Below are 20,602 nucleotides of genomic sequence, written 5' to 3' on the forward strand. Positions count from 1 at the left end.
TTGGCCCCAAAGGTGCGGTGAATTCCACACCTTTGGGGCGGCCCGACACCGGAGTGGTTCCCGCCACTCCATTACGCCGGAACCCCCCGCCCCGCCGGGTAGGGGAGAATCCCGCCCAGGTTATCTGATCTTGTATTCTGGAACTTAATTGATTTCAGCCACCCCAATTAACCATTTAATAAATTCACTTTGGTTCAGACAAGACTTTAACCAATTAAGACAAATTGAGAATCCTCTGGATAGTAAATTTTTAAAGTTTATTAAATAAGAAAAGTTTACTGAACAACTTTAAGACATTGACTTTTACAACTTCATGTGGGTGATCAGTCTGTAGAAGCGTAACCCTCTCTGGCTCCTTCTTTGACAGTAATTCTTGTGGAATTCCCACAACCTCCCCATCTACATCCCTAAGGCCTTTTTCAAGCGGGTGAATAAGATTATTTTGGGCTTTGTGTGGGCGAGTAAAACCCGTGAGTGAAGAAAGTGTTGCTGGAGCGCAGTCGGGGGGAGGGTGGGTTTGTGCTGCTGAACTTCTGCAATTACTACTGGGTGACTAATATAGCCATGATTAGGAAGTGGGGAGTGGTCGGCATGGGAGTGGATGGAGGCGGCGTCATGCAAAGACAACAGTTTGGGAGCACTGACAACGGCACCTCTTTCGTTCTCGCTGGCCCGATACTCCACAGGTCCGGTGGTAGTGGTGGCTCTGAGGATCTGGGGGCAATGGTGGAGATATAAGAAAGGGGAGGAAGCATCGATTTGGACCCCAATTTATAATAACCACAGGTTTGTACCGGGTAGGCTGGATGGTGGGTTCCGGAGTTGGCAGAGAGCAGGAACTAGAAGGATGGGGGATCTATTTATAGATGGGAGCTTCCCCAGCTTGAAAGCTTTGGGGGATAAATTTAAATTGCCAGCAGGGAATGGTTTTAGGTATCTGCAGGTGCGAGACTTCCTGAGAAAACAGGTGCCGGTCTTTCCGCTGCTGCCGCCACAGGGGATACAGGTTAAAGTAGTCTCCAGTACCTGGGTGGGAGAGGGAAAGTTATAGGATATTTACCAAGAGCTTTCGAAGGCGGAGGAAACTCAGGTGGAGGAGCTTAAGGGCAAGTGTGAGGGCGAGCTAGGAGGAGAGATAGAGGCGGGTCTATGGGCAGATGCCCTAAGCAGGGTTAATACCTCCTCACCATGCGCCAGGCTTAGCCTGATACAATTTAAGGTAGTCCACCCGGCACACATGACAGCGGCTAGGATGAGTAGTTCTTTGGGGTAGAGGATAGGTGTGCGAGGTGCGCGGGAAGCTCAGCAAATCATGTCCACATGTTTTGGGCATGCCCGAAGCTTAGAGGGTTTTGGCAGGATTTTGCTAAGGCAATGTCCACGGTACTAAAAACACGGATGGTGCCGAGTCCACAGGTAGCGATCTTTGGAGTGTCGGAAGTTCCGGGAGTTCAGGGGCGAAAGAGGACGACGTCTTGGCCTTTGCCTCCCTGGTAGCCCGGAGACGGATCTTGTTAATGTGGAGGGACTCGAAGCCCCTGAGTGTAGAGACCTGGGTTAGAAACATGGCTGGGTTCCTCAGTCTCGAGAAAATAAAGTTTGCCTTAAGAGGGTCAATGTTAGGGTTCACCCCGAGGTGGCAGCCGTTCGTCGACTTGCTCGGGGAAAATTAAAATGTCAGCAGATGCAGTATTCCAAGGGGGGGGATTGTTGTTGTATGGTTGGGGCGTGTGAAGATTGGGCTGGGGGGGGGGAATGTTTATTTTACCATGTAGATGTCATTGTTTATGTTACTGTTATAAAAATTTTCAAAGACCTCAATAAAATATTATTAAAAAAACAGAATCTATATTTGTTGCATTCATGTGAAATGAAAGTCACCTTTGAACATTCTCCCAGTGTCTGCCTGGGTCTCACTCCCACAACCCAAAAAGATATGCAGAGGTCAATTGGCCACGCCAAATTGCCCCTTAATTTGAAAAAACAAATTGGGTGCTCTAAATTTATTTAAAAAAATAAATGTCACCAATGGCCCAGAAGGCTATAGGCTGCTCTCCCCTTTGAGAGAGAGAGAGCTGACTGGTGGTGATTTACCCTGAGGGTCACCACACCTCAGATGAGGGGCAAGGTTCATGGATAACCTCCGCCGATATGGGAGTTGAATCCATGTTGTTGGAGTTGTTCCGCATCACAAACCAGCCATCCATCCAACTGAGCTAACTGGCCCTTGTAATATGTAATAATTCCTTAACTATTATCTATTCTCTATCTCCCATCAGTTTCCCCGTCCACCTCAGACAACTTGCCCCTCATACCCTGCTAGTTTTCTTCTGTGAGAAGCACCCAGATACATTAAACAAAAGAGCCACAAAACCATCACAGCCCATCTTCATGGCAACATGGCATAATTTAGGAGATTCCAAACAGAAATGGGAACTATATATCTTTTAACTTCCAAAAGCCCTTTCACTCTGTGATTCTTTTATTGTGCAATTTAAAGCCAGGTATTCACAACAAGTCTTGAATATCATCAACCCACTGGAGGCAAAGTTGTGAAACTGGAGTGTCCAGAAGAAAGAAACCCTCCAACAATCCACACTGACCAACTGTCAGAATGAACAAAATGCAGTCCTCGAGGTAATTGAAGCAGAAACAAGAACAGCAGAATCCAACCCCAGCAATCAATTGTGAGCTTGTTGGTGTCTCAGCAGATGTGATGAAACACAAAATCCCTTCCCACATTGAGAACAGGTGAACGGCCTCTCCCCAGTGTGAACTTGCTGGTGTGTCTGCAGGTTGGATAATTGAATGAATCCCTTCCCACACTGGGAGCACGTGAATGGCCTCTCCCCAGTGTGAAACCGCTGATGTCTCTGAAGGCTGGATAAAACACTGAATCCCTTCCCACACCGAGAGCAGGTGAATGGCCTCTCCCCAGTGTGAACTCGCTGGTGTGTCTTCAGCGGGAATAGCTGAGTGAATCCCTTCCCACACTGAGAGCAGGTGAACGTCTTCTCCCCAGTGTGAACTGCCTGATGTCTGTGCATGGTGGAGGAATCACTGAATCCCTTCCCACACTGGGAGCACGTGAATGGCCTCTCCCCAGTGTGAAATCGCTGGTGTGTCCGCAGGTGGGATAACTGAGTGAATGTCTTCCCGCACTGAGAGCACGAGAATGGCCTCTCCCCATTGTGAATGTGCCGATGAGCCTCTAGTGCAGATGGGGCTCCGTATCCCAGAACGGGCAAACATTTCTCCTTCTAGATTCAAAGACCGATGGTATTCAGGTCCAAAGGAATCGAGTGACTGTCAGATCGAGACTTGACGCTTGCAATTTTTGTCTGTGACTCCTCCTCTCCTAATATCCTGTAAAAACAATTTACAAAAAATATCGCTGTCAGTACAGGATAGAAATTCAGAACAGACAATTCTAGTTTCTCTGGAACGTTCTTTCATTCCCCAAATGCTGTAAATCTCCATCCCACACACTCTCCCTCCATTCCACACACTCTCCCTCCATTCTCACTCTGCTGTATCTAATATTCACCCTCCCAAATCTCCTGAAGGTGCTGATTCAGGCTGATTGACAGATCCATGATCATCACTTCCTGTCAGAACACAGATCACAACAAATAGAAGCTGCATTCAGCCATTCAGTCCATAGAACCTGCTCAACCATTAAATGAGCTAATTGGCCGATCTACCTCAGCACCATTTTCTCACACTATCCCCCATCGATGTGTTCAATATCGAGAAACCTGTCAATCTCAGTCTGAAAATACTTGATGACTGAGGTTCCACAGTCCTCTGGGGTAAAGAATTCCAGATCTTCGCCACATCCTCGAGTGAAGAAATTCCTCCTCATCTCAGCTTTCTCTCCATTTTCCGACTTGTTGCCCATCACCCTCGACTCCCTTGTCAATTAGAAATCTAGCTAACTCATCCTTGAATATATTCAATGACCCTCAGACCCCACTGGTCCCTGTGGAAGAGAAATCCAGAGACTAATAACCCTCTGAGGGAAGAGAACACTGGAAATATATAACGTAACAACATACATTATTACACATCTAGAAACAATAATAAATGTACTGAATTACAGAACCATAAATATTATATTAAATATGTACCATATAAAAACATTAGACATATCTCTGCCTGATTTTAATTTTTTTCTTTTTAAAAGTAAATTTAGAATACCCAATTCTTTTTTTCCCAATTAAAAGGCAATTTGGTGTGGCCAATCCACCTACCCTGCACATCTTTGGGTTGTGGGGGTGAGATCCACGCAGACACAGGGATAATGTGCAAACTCAACACGGACAGTGACCCGGGGCCTGGATCGAAGTCGGGTCCTCGGTGCCGTGAAGCAGCAGAGATTAACCATGCCACCCACTGCCTAATATTAATTTACTGTCCCCTTAAATGTCAGCCATCTCCTGGGGAAACCAGCCCTTTAATTGTGAACATTAGGAAAGAGACCATCCTTTTAGCCAGACAAATAAATGTGTCAAGCTGAGGGAGCAAATTGTGTCAATGTCTTTAAGCCATGATGTGGAGATGCCGGCGTTGGACTGGGATGAGCACAGTAAGATGCCTTGCAACACCAGGTTAAAGTCCAACAGGTTTGTTTTGAATCACTAACTTTTGGAGCACAGCTCATTCCTCAGGTGAATGGAAGGAGCAGTGCTCCGAAAGTTAGTGATTCGAAGCAAACCTGTTGGACTTTCACCTGGTGTTGTGAGACTTCTCAATGTCTTTAAGAGAGAGACCTGGACCAACCTTTGTAGAGTCTGCACCCTCCCTGGATTCACTTCCTTCCCTTCAGTTGCTGCAAGTGACCAATTGAAGGTGAGAATGAGAAAAGAAATGGAAAGGGGGAGAAAAGAAAGTGTTTTACTCACAGGTGTTGGGGATAGGAGGACGTTTCCGTCTGTGTGAAGCTCAACCTTCATTCACACAAAGCCCGCGCTGATTGGATGGAGGACCAGAGTCCTTCTGGTCCTCCTCCTCTTTCCATTGGTCAACACCTTACAGGAAGGTCATGGGGTGGGCTTTCCCTCGCACATGCGCAGCCACTCCTCTCCATCGGACATGCGCGGTCCCGGCACGGAGGGTGGGGAAATTACCGAGATGCTTCTCGCTCTGGCAGGAGCTGTCAGCCGGTTGCCTGGAAACCTTGTCTGGAGGAGGGGGAACAATGAGTGTGACGGAACTGCTGTGTCCGCGCGCCGGACCTGCGCACTGGAACGAACCCTGAGACGTCACCGCGGATTCCAATGCGTGGGCAGGAAGGCTGTTGACCAATAGGAAGAGTTGGTGAACCGGAAGGACTCTCTTCCACCAACCAATCAGCTCCCCCGTTGTCTGAACACGGAAGCTGTACGATGAGGAAACCTGGGGTCTCGCACAGACTGAAAACTTCTTTCTGTCTCCAACATCTGTGAGTAAGCACAGTAAGAAGTCATACAACACCAGGTTAAAGTCCGACAGGTTTGTTTCGATATCACTAGCTTTCGGAGCGCTGCTCCTTCCTCAGGTGAGGAAGTAAAATACTTTCTTTTCTCCTCCTTTCCATTTATTTTCTCATTCTGACCTTCAATTGGTCACTTGCAGCAACTGAAGGGGAAGGAAGTGAATCCAGGGTGGGTGCAGACTCTGGAAAGCTTGGCCCAGGTCTCTCTCTCTCTCTTAAAGACATTGACATCCTTTGTTCCCTCAGCTTGACACATTAACTTGTCTGGCTAAAAGGATGGTCCATTTCCTGATGTTCGCAATTAAAGGGCAGGTTTCTCCAGGAGATGGCTGACATTTAAGGAGACAGTGAATTAATATAGCACAGAGACAGTCTCGTGTAGTTATATGGTAGATTATATGGTACAGGTGAGGATGCAGAGGACATTCATAAGCATGTTGCCTGGGCGTTTCAGCGTTGAAGAGAGCCTCGTTAGGAGTTTCCTGGGAGCAGAGGAGGCTGGGGATATGTGACATGGGCGGCACTGTAGAACAGTGGTTAGCACTGTTGCTTCACAGCACCAGGATCCCAGGTTTGATTCCCGGCTTGGGTCACTGTCTGTGCGGAGTCTGGACATTCTCCCCGTGTCTGCGTGGGTTTCCTCCGGGTGCTCCGGTTTCCCCCCACAGTCCAAAGATGTGCAGGTTAGGTGGATTGGCCATGCTAAATTGTCCTCAGTGTCCAATAAAGGTTAGGTGGGGTTACGGGGAAGTTGTGAACGTTGGAAGTGTGGGCTTGGGTATGGTGCTCTTTCCAAGGGCCGGTGCAGATTCAATGGGCCGAATGGCCTACTTCTGCACTGTAGATTCCGGCACCACCCGGCTCACGACAAAAAAATCAATCCTGGAATACACCCTATACACATGCAAGAAGAAAGAGTATTCTCTCCCGGGTTCACAAATTCATGGATGCACCATCCCGATCCTTTCCATGAACCCCCCCCCCCAACTCTTTCATTATTCTCGACCTTTCCATCGACTTAGGGCTTGACCTCCACAATCTCGCCTCCATTACACAATTAAAATCGACTCCCATGATCAGCTGGTGAGAGTCCAGGTCTGGAATCGCTCCCAGTAACCTCTTTACAAAACCAATATCATCCCAATTGGGCGCATATACATTTACCAACACCACTGCCGTCCCCTCACGCCCCACTCACTATCACAAACCTCCTCCCAGGTCCAACACCTCTCTGGCCCCCGTAAACCCTGTTCTCTTGCTCAACAAAATGGCCACCCCCTTGACTTCCAATCAAGTGAAACACTTGACCCATCCGTCCCCTCCTCAGTCTCCACGGACATTCCATGTCACGGTTCTCACCAGAGGCTTACGCCTGCACCCCACTCTAGTGTCCGCCAACATCACCATTAGGCTCCACCCCACCATCCCCACTCTGAAACGGGCCCACCCAAGATGGACCCCCACCCTGCCCATGACCAAACCCATCCTCCATACCACCCACGTCGCCGTCTACCCCCCCCCCCCCACCTTACTACACTTCCGTTCACTGGCATTAGCTGCTAATGTGGCGACTGCCACCCGAAGGCCCCAAGCTCAGCCTCTATACAACCTGCATTGACCTTTCGTAGAAACGTGGCCACGTGCAACAAGCACCGGACTACAGTAAAGACCGAAAATACCAACACAACCAGAAAAAATACACAAAACACAACAAAAGTAGGGGGGGGGAGCAATTGCTCCTCTTACAACTTTTCAACCCCCCCCATCGGCAAACATTGACAAAACCCAACTTTCGCAGACAGAACTCCGTGGCTGAGCCGCCCTGTGTGCGCCCACTCACTCGGTGGCTGAGCCGCCCTGTGTGCGCCCACTCACTCCGTGGCTGAGCCGCCCTGTGTGCGCCCACTCGCTCCGTGGCTGAGCGCCCTGTGTGCGCCCACTCACTCCATGGCTGAGCCGCCCTGTGTGCGCCCACTCACTCCGTGGCTGAGCCGCCCTGTGTGCGCCCACTCGCTCCGTGGCTGAGCGCCCTGTGTGCGCCCACTCACTCCGTGGCTGAGCCGCCCTGTGTGCACCCACTCGCTCCGTGGCTGAGCCGCCCTGTGTGCGCCCACTCACTCCCTGGCTGAGCCGCCCTGTGTGCGCCCACTCGCTCCGTGGCTGAGCCGCCCTGTGTGCGCCCACTCGCTCCGTGGCTGAGCCGCCCTGTGTGCGCCCACTCACTCCATGGCTGAGCCGCCCTGTGTGCGCCCACTCACTCCGTGGCTGAGCCGCCCTGTGTGCGCCCACTCGCTCCGTGGCTGAGCCGCCCTGTGTGCGCCCACTCACTCCGTGGCTGAGCCGCCCTGTGTGCGCCCACTCACTCCGTGGCTGAGCCGCCCTGTGTGCGCCCACTCACTCCGTGGCTGAGCCGCCCTGTGTGCGCCCACTCACTCGGTGGCTGAGCCGCCCTGTGAGCGCCCACTCACTCCGTGGCTGAGCCGCCCTGTGTGCGCCCACTCACTCCGTGGCTGAGCCGCCCTGTGTGCGCCCACTCGCTCCGTGGCTGAGCCGTCCTGTGTGCGCCCACTCCGTGGCTGAGCCGCCCTGTGTGCGCCCACTCACTCCGTGGCTGAGCCGCCCTGTGTGCGCCCACTCACTCCGTGGCTGAGCCGCCCTGTGTGCGCCCACTCGCTCCGTGGCTGAGCCGCCCTGTGAGCGCCCACTCACTCCGTGGCTGAGCCGCCCTGTGTGCGCCCACTCGCTCCGTGGCTGAGCCGCCCTGTGTGCGCCCACTGGCTCCATGGCTGAGCCGCCCTGTGTGCGCCCACTCGCTCCGTGGCTGAGCCGCCCTGTGTGCGCCCACTCGCTCCGTGGCTGAGCCGCCCTGTGTGCGCCCACTCACTCCGTGGCTGAGCCGCCCTGTGTGCGCCCACTCACTCCGTGGCTGAGCCGCCCTGTGTGCGCCCACTCGCTCCGTGGCTGAGCCGCCCTGTGAGCGCCCACTCACTCCGTGGCTGAGCCGCCCTGTGTGCGCCCACTCACTCCGTGGCTGAGCCGCCCTGTGTGCGCCCACTCACTCCGTGGCTGAGCGCCCTGTGTGCGCCCACTCGCTCCGTGGCTGAGCCGCCCTGTGTGCGCCCACTCACTCCGTGGCTGAGCCGCCCTGTGTGCGCCCACTGGCTCCATGGCTGAGCCGCCCTGTGTGCGCCCACTCGCTCCGTGGCTGAGCCGCCCTGTGTGCGCCCACTCGCTCCGTGGCTGAGCCGCCCTGTGTGCGCCCACTCGCTCCGTGGCTGAGCCGCCCTGTGTGCGCCCACTCGCTCCGTGGCTGAGCCGCCCTGTGTGCGCCCACTCGCTCCGTGGCTGAGCCACCCTGTGTGCGCCCACTCACTCCGTGGCTGAGCCGCCCTGTGTGCGCCCACTCACTCCGTGGCTGAGCCGCCCTGTGTGCGCCCACTCGCTCCGTGGCTGAGCCGCCCTGTGAGCGCCCACTCGCTCCGTGGCTGAGCCGCCCTGTGTGCGCCCACTCGCTCCGTGGCTGAGCCGCCCTGTGTGCGCCCACTCGCTCCGTGGCTGAGCCGCCCTGTGTGCGCCCACTCGCTCCGTGGCTGAGCCGCCCTGTGTGCGCCCACTCGCTCCGTGGCTGAGCCGCCCTGTGAGCGCCCACTCACTCCGTGGCTGAGCCGCCCTGTGTGCGCCCACTCGCTCCGTGGCTGAGCCGCCCTGTGTGCGCCCACTCGCTCCGTGGCTGAGCCGCCCTGTGTGCGCCCACTCACTCCATGGCTGAGCCGCCCTGTGTGCGCCCACTCACTCCGTGGCTGAGCCGCCCTGTGTGCGCCCACTCACTCCGTGGCTGCTACTGGAAGTCCATGATGTGCCCTTTCTAATTTGAAACGCCCAGGCTTCACATCCAGTTTGAGAAAACGTGGCAGACGGTCCTCGAAGAACCTAACGGGAGCCTCACCCTCCACACCTTCTGACAGGCCAACGACTCGGATGTTATTTCTCTGACCCTCTGTTCTCCAGGAGTCCCCCACGTCACTCGGCCGGTTTTCCAAGGATTGAATTCTTGCCTCCGCTGAGGAGGCATCTTGCTCAATATTCAGGATTCTCTCCTCAGGATCATCGAGCCTCTTCATGGTGTTTTACAGCTCGGCCTCACGAGCTCACAGATATTGAGTCAGCTCACTCAGCCTCTGGTCAATAACACGGAGAATGTCGTCAGTCATAATCTTCACCGCCTCCGAGAGAGTCCCGGAGAGCGCGAGGTCGAGAGACCTCCTGAGGGTCAGGCCGCCATGTTGAAAAGGCGGCTCCAGCCCCACTGAATCCGCCTGTGCTCTTTTATCAACGGATTTCTTGATGTTTTTCAGCATAATCTTACCAAACCTAATCCGAAGCGCTCGAGGGACATCATAGAATTTACAGTGCAGAAGGAGGCCATTCGGCCCATCGGGTCTGCACCGGCTCTTGGAAAGAGCACCCTACCCAAGGTCAACACCTCCACCCTATCCCCATAACCCAGTAACCCCACCCAACACTAAGGGCAATTTTGGACACTAAGGGCAATTTATCATGGCCAAACCACCTAACCTGCACATCTTTGGACTGTGGGAGGAAACCGGAGCACCCGGAGGAAACACACGCACACACAGGGATGATGTGCAGACTCCGCACAGACAGTGACCCAACCCGGAATCAAACCTGGGACCCTGGAGCTGTGAAGCAATTGTGCTATCCACAATGCTACCGTGCTGCCCGACATGGCAACAAATATTAAATCAAGATGAGGTAGATGAGTGCTGGGCAATCGGGATAAATGACGGATTCTCGGCGAGTGGCACCAGAACCTGCGGAAAAGCAGCTATTCCCGCGCCCGCTTCACGACCGATTTCCGATTGACGAGATGATAGAGGATTGTGGGGAACCGGCAGGAAAATGGAGAGAAAGCTGAGATGAGGAGGGATTTCTTCACTCGAGGATGTGGTGCTGCTTCGGAATTCTTAGAATCCCTACAGTGCAGTAGGAGGCCATTCGGCCCATCGAGCCTGCACGGATCCATATTCCACCCTATCCCTGCAACCCCATAATCTAATCTGGACACGAAGGGGCAATTTAGCACAGCCAATTCACTCACCCCGTACATCTAGGAGAACCCAGAGCACCCGGAGGAAACCCACGCAGACACGGGGAGAACGTACAAACTCCACACAGACATTGACCCAAGGCTGGAATTGAACCCGGGACCCTGGCATTGTGAGGCAGCAGTACTAACCACTGTGCTACCGTGCTGCCCCAATTCTCTACCCAGAGGGCTGTGGAGCCTCAGTCATCAAGTATTTTCAGGACAGAGATTGATAGGTTTCTCGGTATTGAAGATATCGAGGGATATGGGGGATAGTGTGGAAAATGGTGCTGAGGTAGATCGGTCAATGAGCTCATTGAATGGTTGAGCAGGCTCGATGGGCCGAATGGCCGACTGCAGCTCCTGTTTGTTATGATCTCTGTGTCCAGGACAGGAAGCAGTGAGCAGGGATCTGTCAATCTGCCTGAATCAGCACCTTCAGGAGAATTGGGAGGGTGAATATTAGATACAGCAGAGTGAGAATGGAGGGAGAGTGTGTGGGATGGAGAATTACAGCTTTTGGAGAATGAGAGGGGAAAGAATGTTCCAGAGAAACTAGAATTGTCTGTTTATGAATTTCTATCCTGTACTGACAGTGACGATTCCTTTTCAGGAGATTAGAAGTGGAGGAATTATAGACAGAAGTCGCAAATGTCACATCTGGGATCTGTCACTGTCACTCGATTCCTTGGGACCTGAATATCATCGGCCTTTGAATCTAGAAGGAGAAATGTTTGCCCGATCTGTCAGCTTCAAAGATTTTAAACATCAGTGTGACTGGAAAAGCACCGAGACACACACACCCGAGTGAGAGTGTTCCAGAGAACGGACTGTGGAAAGAACTTTAACCAGTTAAACAGTCTGAAAAAACATCACACCACTCACAGCGGGGAGACCCTACACGTGTTCTGTGTGTGGACGAGGCTTCAACAGTCCAACCCGAGAGACACGAGGAGACCCAAAATATGGAGAAACCGTGGAAATGTGGGGATTGTGGGAAGGGATATAGTTTCCCATCAAGGCTCGAAGCTCATCGACGCATTCACACTGGGGAGAGGCCGTTCACCTGCTCTATGTGTGGAAAGGGATTTGTTCAGTTATCCAACCTGAAGTCACATCAGCAAATTCACACTGGGGAGAAGCCATCCACATGCCCTCAGTGTGGGAAGGGATTCACTCAGTTATCCAGCCTGCGGAAACACCAACGAATTCACACTGGGGAGAAGCCGTTCACCTGCTCTCAGTGTGGGAAGGAATTTGGAAATTCGTCCAACCTGCGGGCACACCAGCGAGTTCACTTCGGGGAGAAGCCGTTCACCTGCTCAGAGTGTGGGAAGGGATTCTGTGTTTCATCACAGCTGCTGAGACACCAACGAGTTCACACTGGGGAGAGGCCATTCACCTGCTCTGTGTGTGGGAAGGGATTCACTCGGTCATCCTATCTGTTGAAACACCAGGGAATTCACAAGTGATGACAGGGTTTGGATTCTGCTGTTATTGCTGCTGTTTATCACATCCAGGACTGAACCATGTTCATTCTGACAGTGAGTGAAGTTGGAGGGTTTCTTTCTGCTGGACTGGCCCATTTCACTGGGTTTGCTTCCACTGGGCTGATACTCTTTGAGCCTGGGAGAGAACATATCCACTGAAATGATCCACAAAAGCTGAAGAAAGACATTTAATTTATTACTAGATTGGAAATAGTCTTTGTCCCCCCTACAGACAGGTCTAAAATAAATACAGAAAGAACTGGAAAAACGCAGCAGGTCTGGCAGCATCTGTGAGAGAGAAACAGAGTTAACGTTTCACGTCCAATGTAACTCTACCTCAGAACTAAAGAGAGGGAGAAATGTGATGGATTTGATGCTGGTGAGAAAGGGGGAGGGTCAGGTAGAACAAAAGGGAAAGTCAGTGACTTTTCTAGTCAGCTATAACCATGAGAGTAAGGGAAGATGATAGAGGTAAAAAGGTTAAATGAGAACTCATTAGGAATAATTAACTATAATCATATTAAGCATATTAGGGGCTGGTTTAGCACAGGGCTAAATCGCTGGCTTTGCAAGCAGACCAAGGCAGGCCAGCAGCACGGTTCAATTCCCATAACAGCCTCCCCGAACAGGCGCCGGAATGTGGCGACTAGGGGCTTTTCACAGTACCTTCATTTGAAGCCTACCAGTGACAATAAGCGATTTTCATTTCATATCATTTCAGCATTATTTGAGTGCAACAATAGCTGGGAATCCACTAAGGGTTAATCCAGATCATACACTTTAATTTCTTAGGTTTCACATCTGCAAGGTCAGTGATGTCAACTAGCTAAAAGGCCCCATTGTATCGTAAGAACTGGTGCTGCTATCCTAAGAACGAGTAGTCCAGTTTCTGTGGTAACAGCCAGTCTAGGGTGATAATGTCTTAATGAAAACTGTGTTTTTCAATTAATGTTAGATGCAGGTGTGGATAATTTGGAAACTTGGCAAGCGATGGAATGGAAAATTTGCACCAGTACATTTAAATACAATATCTCTTAAATTGAGGGACAGGCATTTTGGCCGAATTGAGTAATTATAAATTAGTTAAAGCCAATCAGAAGTAAAAAGAAGGTGAGACATTAAGATAACAATATCCTTAAAAATCACTTGCCGGGATGGAAAAACGCATCCTGGGATCACCCCATCTATATTTCTGAAACCTATTTCCTTTGCTGCTTGCTTTTACCACTCACCGTCTTTATTTTGCTTAAATTACTTAGTTATTTCATCCTGTGTATTATGATTTGAAGAATTACTACGATCTGTAATTGAATGAAAACTCACTACTGTATTTGCTAAAGACAATCAATCTGACTAGCTTGCTACAGGGCTAGTTGAAAACTTTCTAAATTTTGTATTGAAAACATGTTTACCAGTGGCACAAGCTGACAAATAAAGTCCAAGTGGACTTTGCCAAAAAGCACAGACTTGACCTCTGTTATTTGGGAACTGAGAAGGGATAACGGATATCCAGGATTCCGAATAGACACACAGATCCATCAGAGTGTGGGTGAGATTAAATGTCAAAAATATCCTGCAACAAAAGGCAAAGGGAGAGGTAATGGTTGTAGTAAAGAAACAAAGCATTGGTCCAGAGTAAGTGTTAATGGCAGAATAAAGGACAACTCTGCCTGGAAGCAAAAAACATGAAAACAAGATGCAGACTGGCACTCGGCAAAAAAACAAATCAAAATGGAGGAGAGAGTTCAGGGTGTGAAGTTGTTGAACTCAATGTTGAGTCCAGAAGGCTGTTAAGTGCCTCATCGGAAGATGAGGGGCTGTTGGTCCAGCTTGTGTTGGGCTTCTCCGGAACATTGCAGCAGGTCGAGGACAGAAATGTGAGTCTGGGGGACTTCAGTGACGTATTTAGGAGAGGGGGACACTCAAGTTCTAAATATAGATTTTCAGGTACAACAGACACTTACGGGAACTTCCAAACCCAACAACCTGATTGGTGAAGATACAAACCCACTGAAAATGCCCAGGGAGGGGAAAAAACAAGAAAGGTGCGATTACTCTTCAGATTCTGAGGTGTTGCAGGGCTAGGCAAGTAACAAGGTGGCAAGGGCGGGCTCTCCCTCTCCCCTGCCGACTATATCGTCAGCCATCGGCAACGGCGACCGCATTGTGGTGGCCGGATTGGAGAAACATCACCAAAGCTTGGCGGTGGAATTAAAGAAATTGGTCGAGGAGGCCCCGGCTCATAGCTCTGCAAAATGGAAAAATCTGTGTAAAATCCTGGAAACACGTGGTGCCACCGAGAAAAGCTGGGAACAGCCTCTCCGACCATACTGATCGGATCATAACAGCCTCTCCGACCATACTGATCGGATCGTAACAGCCTCTCCGACCATACTGATCGGATCGTAACAGCCTCTCCGACCATACTGATCGGATCGTAACAGCCTCTCCGACCATACTGACCGGATCGTAACAGCCTCTCCGACCATACTGATCGGATCGTAACAGCCTCTCCGACCATACTGATCGGACCACATCAATAGAAACCAGCCTGACCTACAAAATTCTAACAGAATTAGACAGGATAGATTCAGAAAGAATGTTCTCGATGGTGAGGGAGTCCAGAACTGGGGGTCATAATTGGAGGATAAGGAGTAAACCTTTTAGGGCTGAGGTGAGGGGAAATTTCCTCACCCAGAGAGTGGGGAATCTTTGCAATTCACTATCACAGAAAATAGTTGAGGCCAAAACGTTGTGTAATTTCAAAAGGAATTAGACAGCTCTTGGGGTAAAGGGATCAATGGATATGGAGGGAAGGCTCAGGTTATTCATAAAATCATAGAATTTATAGTGCAGAAGGAGGCCATTTGGCCCATCGAGTCTGCACCGGCCCTTGGAAAGAGCACCCCACTTAAGCCCACACCTCCAACCTATCCCCGTAACCTCATCTAACCCACCCTCTATCCTCTCTGGCAGACCCACTATTCTGACCTTTTGCCGTCTGGACCTGTTTTCCTGGTCCTCCACTTTCCCTCTTACGCTCCCTTGGGCTGTCACCAACCTTCTCACCTCAGTTTCCAGAGCTCCAATCCTGTCGCTCTGGTCCGAGGGAGCTTTCTCCAACTCCAGGATTGTTTTCCCCTGGGCCTCCACCTTCCTTCCCAGGCCTTCGATGGTTCGCTGCATTGTGTTTGTCGCCTCCGACATCACCTCCTTCATCATTGTGTGGAACTCCGTCCTGAACGCCTCCTTCATGGCTTTTAGCTCCCTTTTCAGCACCATTCTCCATTCGTCCCCCCCGCGTGTGTGTGGGGAGGGGGGTAGGGTGTTCAGTTCTCCGGCTTTTTAAACCGGAATTCCCGATAAATTGCCTCTGTTGGATTTGTTTGGGTGGAGAGCCACCTGATGTGCGTTCGCCACCACCAGACGTCTTACCCTTATTAAACTTGATAATCAGCCATGATCGTAATGAATGGTTGAGCAGGCTCGAAGGGATGAATGGCCAACTCCTGCTTCTATTTTCTATGTATGTTACTGTGTATTCAGCCCACCCAAAGTATGTCTCCCATCAAGAAGGCCAATCTGGAAAAATCCTCCCACACAGGATGTCAACGCAAATTCCACCTGGACAAATGAATGGGAATCATTGGATTTGCAAACAAGTACCTGGTCTCAAACCCAACCCAACAGCTGCCTGCTTTCATCCTTCCCAGGAAAGAGTGTCCACACTTAACAGGTTTAGAACCGGCCAGGGCCCCTGCTTGACCAACCTCCACAGATGGGGCATTAGTACCAGCCCCCTATGCACACATCATACAAGATGGTCCAATCCGCATACTTAGTGGAGGCCTATCCGCACTCAACACAGCAGGACCGGAAGAAACTGCTTGGCTTGGGGACTTTGCATTCGCCAAATAAAATACTGGACCAAAGCTCCTTGTGATGAAGACAATTCCTTCAGATTGATCATCATCACCTTCAGCCTCAGAATTCACTCTGCCATGTGTCACTTTGGGCAGTTCATCTCATAATGATATTTTCAGTCGGACCTGAAACTCCTGTTAATTGTTCCCCAGTCATTCCTGGGGTTCATTCACCTATTAATGCTGTTCCAATTCTGTCTTTTGTTGTGAAATCTGGATCTGCAAAAGATGCTTTCTCCATCATTCACAATCTGTCCAAGTCCAACTGTGCATCATAGACATCCAATAGATCATCTTTCTTGTAAACCTCATCAACAAAACCCTCATGGAAAATCCAAACTTTAATCAGGATCCAACTGACGGGCACCCAGCTCCCAGAATACTTTGCTTCTGATTTTCCTTTTGTTAGGAAGTGAGAATGCCGAGGCCAGACCTTGTTTCCTCCTTGGTGGGGATGTAACCCCTGTCCACATCTCCACTTCATTCTTCCACTGGTCGTATGGCTCAGACTCCGAGAACATCGGCGAGTAATTAGACCCTGACAATTTCCTCTTGCTTCAGTTATTTCTCACAAAAACTACTGGGATTGTAAGATTCTGTCTGAAATGTTATTTTCCAACCTTCACCATCCGGCAGGCATTCTGTGTTCCCATGTTATAATCCTGAGAGCTTTATGGTGAAGGAAGAAATTGGAGCCAATCTGTACTTGGTATAGATTTATTCACAGAGTGAAACATTACAGGTAGATACCTCCTGACCCCACTCCACTCCATGTCTGTAAGTGTTTCTTGTTACAGAAAGGAGGGGAATTAATTTAAACAGCCCTGATTTCTCCTCTCACGACTGGTCTGTAAACAGAATGGAGGTTTTGATTCCTGATCTCCCCCTTTATAAGTGGTGGCGTTTTCTTCTTCACCTTTCAGTTTGGTGTGGGCTCGAACCTCCATTAATAATCCAGTCTCAGAGTGGACTCAATCTCTATTTGGTGTGGATTTGTTCACAGAGTGAAATGTTCCATTTATACACCACCTGCCACCACCTGATGTCAGTCAGCGTCTCTTTCTGCTCCTTTAAAACAAACAAGAACATTGACTGGGCAGTGAAACAAAAAACAAATTACCAAAGTAAAGTTATAAAACTTGAAACTAAAATGTTATCTTGTGAGTCAATGATGCAGCCCAACCCCCGCAGTGCCCATTGGGCATGAAGAATGGCTCTTTATATTTGCTCAAGTAACCATCCAATCAATACTGTGGATACTGAAACCCAACAGATACAATTAACACCACAGTCAGAGCATCTAAAATGTCTCTGATCAGTGTGACTGCCCCGGTGTCTCAGCAGCTCAGATGAACAAATAAATCCCTTCCCACACACAGAACAGGTGAATGGCCTATCTCCACTGTGAACTCGCTGGTGTATCTGCAGGTGGGATGACTGAGTGAATCCCTTCCCACACGCAGAGCAAGTAAAAGGCCGCTCCCCGGTGTGAATTCGCTGGTGTGTCTGCAAGGGGTAAGACTGAGCGAATCCCTTCCCACACTCAGAGCAGGAGAACGGCTTTTCCCTGGTGTGAATTCGCTGATGTTTCTTTAGAGTGGATGAATCAATGAATCCCTTCGCACACCGAGAGCAGATGTATGACCTCTCTCCAGTGTGAATTCTCTGATGTAACTTCAGGTTGGATGACTTGGTGAATCCTTTCCCACACTCAAAGCAGGTGAACGGCCTCTCCCGGGTGTGAGTTCGCTGGTGTAACTGAAGGTTAAATAACCGAGCGAATCCCTTCCCACACTCAGGGCAGGTGAACGGCCTCTCCCAGTGTGGCTGCGTCGATGAATTTCCAGCTCGGATGGGGCTTTGTATCCCTTCCCACAGTTCCCACATTTCCATGGTTTCTCCATTCGGCAGGTGTTTACGTGACTCGCCAGGTTTGGCAATCAGTAGACAGCTTGGCTCACACACAGAACACGTATGGTCTCTCCCTGCTATGAATGGTGTGATGTTTTTTCAGGCTGTTAAGTTATTTCCACAGTCAGTTAACTGGAACACTCTCACTTTGGTGTGTGTCTCAGTGCTATTTCAGTCACACTGATGATTAAAATCTTTTGAAGTAGTCAAAACAAGCATTTCTCCCTTGAGACTCAAAGGCCAATGATATTCAGGCTCTGTGAATCTGGCAGATTTCATAGATTTCATAGAATTTACAGTGCAGAAGGAGGCCATTCGGCCCATCGAGTCTGCACCGGCTCTTGGAAAGAGCACCCTACCCAAGGTCAACACCGCCACCCTATCCCCATAACCCAGTAACCTCACCCAACACTAAGGGCAATTTTGGACACTAAGGGCAATTTATCAGGCCAATCCAACTAACCCGCACATCTTTGGACTGTGGGAGGAAACCGGAGGAAACCCACGCACACACGGGAGGATGTGCAGACTCCGCACAGACAGTGACCCAAGCCAGAATCGAACCTGGGACCCTGGAGCTGTGAAGCAATTGTGCTATCCACAAGGCTACCGTGCTACCAGATGCTGACATGATGTCTGGTTTGAGATTTCTGTCTGTAAATCCTCCTCTTGAAACATCCTGTAAAAGGAGATTCCAAAATTCATTACTCAGTACAGGATAGAAATTCAGAAAAGACAATTCTGTTTTTTATGGAATATTATTTTCCATCTTGTTTCCCCCAAAACTGTATTTTCCATCCCACAGACACTCCCTCCATTCTAGCCAGACAAATAAATGTGTCAAGCTGTTGGAGCAAAGAATGTCAATGTCTTTAAGAGAGAGAGAGAGACGTGGGCCAAGCTTTCCAGAGTCTGCACCCTCCCTGGATTCACTTCCTTTCCCTTCAGTTGCTGCAAATGACCAATTGAAGGTGAGAATGAGAAAAGAAATGGAAAGGGGAGAAAAGAAAGTGTTTTACTCACAGATGTTGGAGACACAGGAGGAGGTTTCAGTCTGTGTGAAGCTCAATCTTCAGTCACACAAAGCTCGCGCGCTGATTGGCTGGAGGACGAGAGTCCTTCCGGTTCCACAACTCTTTCCAATGGTCTGAACCTCAGAAGGAAGGTCAGGAGGTGGCCTCTCCCATGCACATACGCAACTTCCCCTCTTCCTTGGGACATGCGCAGTCCGGGGCCAGGGGGAGATCACCGAGCTGCTTCTCGCTCTGGCTGGAGCCGTCAGCCGATTTCTTGGAAACCTTTGTCTCGAGGAGGTACAGGGTGAAAACTGGTGGGGGTGGGGCTCCGTGTCCGCGTGCCGAGCCTGCGCACTGAGACCCCAAAACGTCACTGTTGAACAGAGTGATTCTGGGGCTGGTTTAGCATAGGGCTAATTTGCTGGCTTTGAAAGCAGAACAAGGCAGGCCAGCAGCACGGTTCAATTCCCGTACCAGCCTCCCGAACAGGCGCCGGAATGTGGCGACTAGGGGCTTTTCACAGTAACTTCATTGAAGCCTACTTGTGACAAGTGATTATTATTATTATTGGCTGATTCAGGGGTTCTCGTGACGTCACAAAGCGGACGTTGGAGGTGAAACTTCCTCCTGTCTCCAACATCTGTGAGTGAAACTCTTTCCTTTCTCCCCCCTTTCTATTTCTTTTCTCATTCTCACCTTCAATTGGTCACTTGCAGCAACTGAAGGGAAAGGAAATGAATCCAGGGAGGGTGCAGACTCTGGAAAGCTTGGCCCAGGTCTCTCTCTCTATCTCTCACTTAAAGACATTGACATCCTTTGCTCCCTCAGCTTGACACATTTATTTGTCTGGCTAAAAGGATAGTCTCTTTCCCAATGTTCACAATTAAAGGCTGGTTTCCCCAGGAGATGGCTGACATTTAAGGGACAGTAAATTAATATGAGACAGATATGTCTAGTATTTTTAAATGGTACAGATTAGATAATTATGGTTCTGTAATAAAATACATTGATTATTATTTATGGTTGTGTAATATTGAACTGTCCCTATTTCTATATTTCCAGTTATCTCTTCCCTCAGAGGGTTGTTAGTCTCTGGCTTTCTCTTCCACAGGGACCAGTGGAGTCTGGGAGTCACTGAATATGTTCAAGGATGAGTTGGATGGACTTTTAATATTTATTTAGTTCTGTTTTTTAAACTTTTTTTAAATAATGAATGCAGCAACAGACTAACAGAAATATTGATGGAAAATGGGTATAGTGTAGAACAACTGATATTGCCGCATAAATACAAGCAACACATTGAGAATTAATTTGTAGCAGGATATTTTTTGGACTAGAGCTGCTCTGTGAAATGCCAGATCAATTGAACAACCAGTTAACAGGTTAACATAGTGAGTGGGGAAAGAGGGTAAGATTATATAAAAACAGAAGGGTAACAATGCACACCCCAAAATATTACAAAACAGACTAACAGCATAGTCAAATTAAAATAACAGAGATGACGCAGAATCTCTGGAGTGCAGAAGGAGGCCATTCGCTTCATCAAGTCTGCACTGACCCTCAGAAAAAGCACTCACCGAGACAGACTCCCCACCCTATTCCCATAATCCAGTGCATTGATCATCGTCAACCCACCTAACCTAACATCTTTGGACACTATGGGGCAATTTAGCATGACC

General features: G+C 49.8%; 3 long non-coding RNA genes across 3 annotated transcripts; 1 reads left to right on the forward strand and 2 right to left on the reverse strand.

Moving 5' to 3' along the window:
* Positions 1 to 236: 236 nt before the first annotated feature.
* Positions 237 to 5,294, reverse strand: LOC140421991 (uncharacterized). Its single transcript, XR_011947205.1, has 2 exons — positions 4,905 to 5,294; positions 237 to 3,366 (listed from the first exon to the last, which is right to left on the reverse strand). It is a non-coding gene; the product is annotated as an uncharacterized lncRNA (long non-coding RNA).
* LOC140421985 (uncharacterized) lies at positions 5,138 to 13,532 on the forward strand. Its single transcript, XR_011947199.1, has 2 exons — positions 5,138 to 5,539; positions 11,197 to 13,532. It is a non-coding gene; the product is annotated as an uncharacterized lncRNA (long non-coding RNA).
* Positions 13,533 to 16,697: 3,165 nt separating this feature from the next.
* Positions 16,698 to 19,450, reverse strand: LOC140421996 (uncharacterized). Its single transcript, XR_011947210.1, has 2 exons — positions 18,931 to 19,450; positions 16,698 to 17,064 (listed from the first exon to the last, which is right to left on the reverse strand). It is a non-coding gene; the product is annotated as an uncharacterized lncRNA (long non-coding RNA).
* Positions 19,451 to 20,602: the final 1,152 nt, after the last annotated feature.

Source organism: Scyliorhinus torazame, chromosome 5 (genome assembly GCF_047496885.1).
Source record: "Scyliorhinus torazame isolate Kashiwa2021f chromosome 5, sScyTor2.1, whole genome shotgun sequence".
Taxonomy (NCBI): Eukaryota; Metazoa; Chordata; class Chondrichthyes; order Carcharhiniformes; family Scyliorhinidae; genus Scyliorhinus; species Scyliorhinus torazame.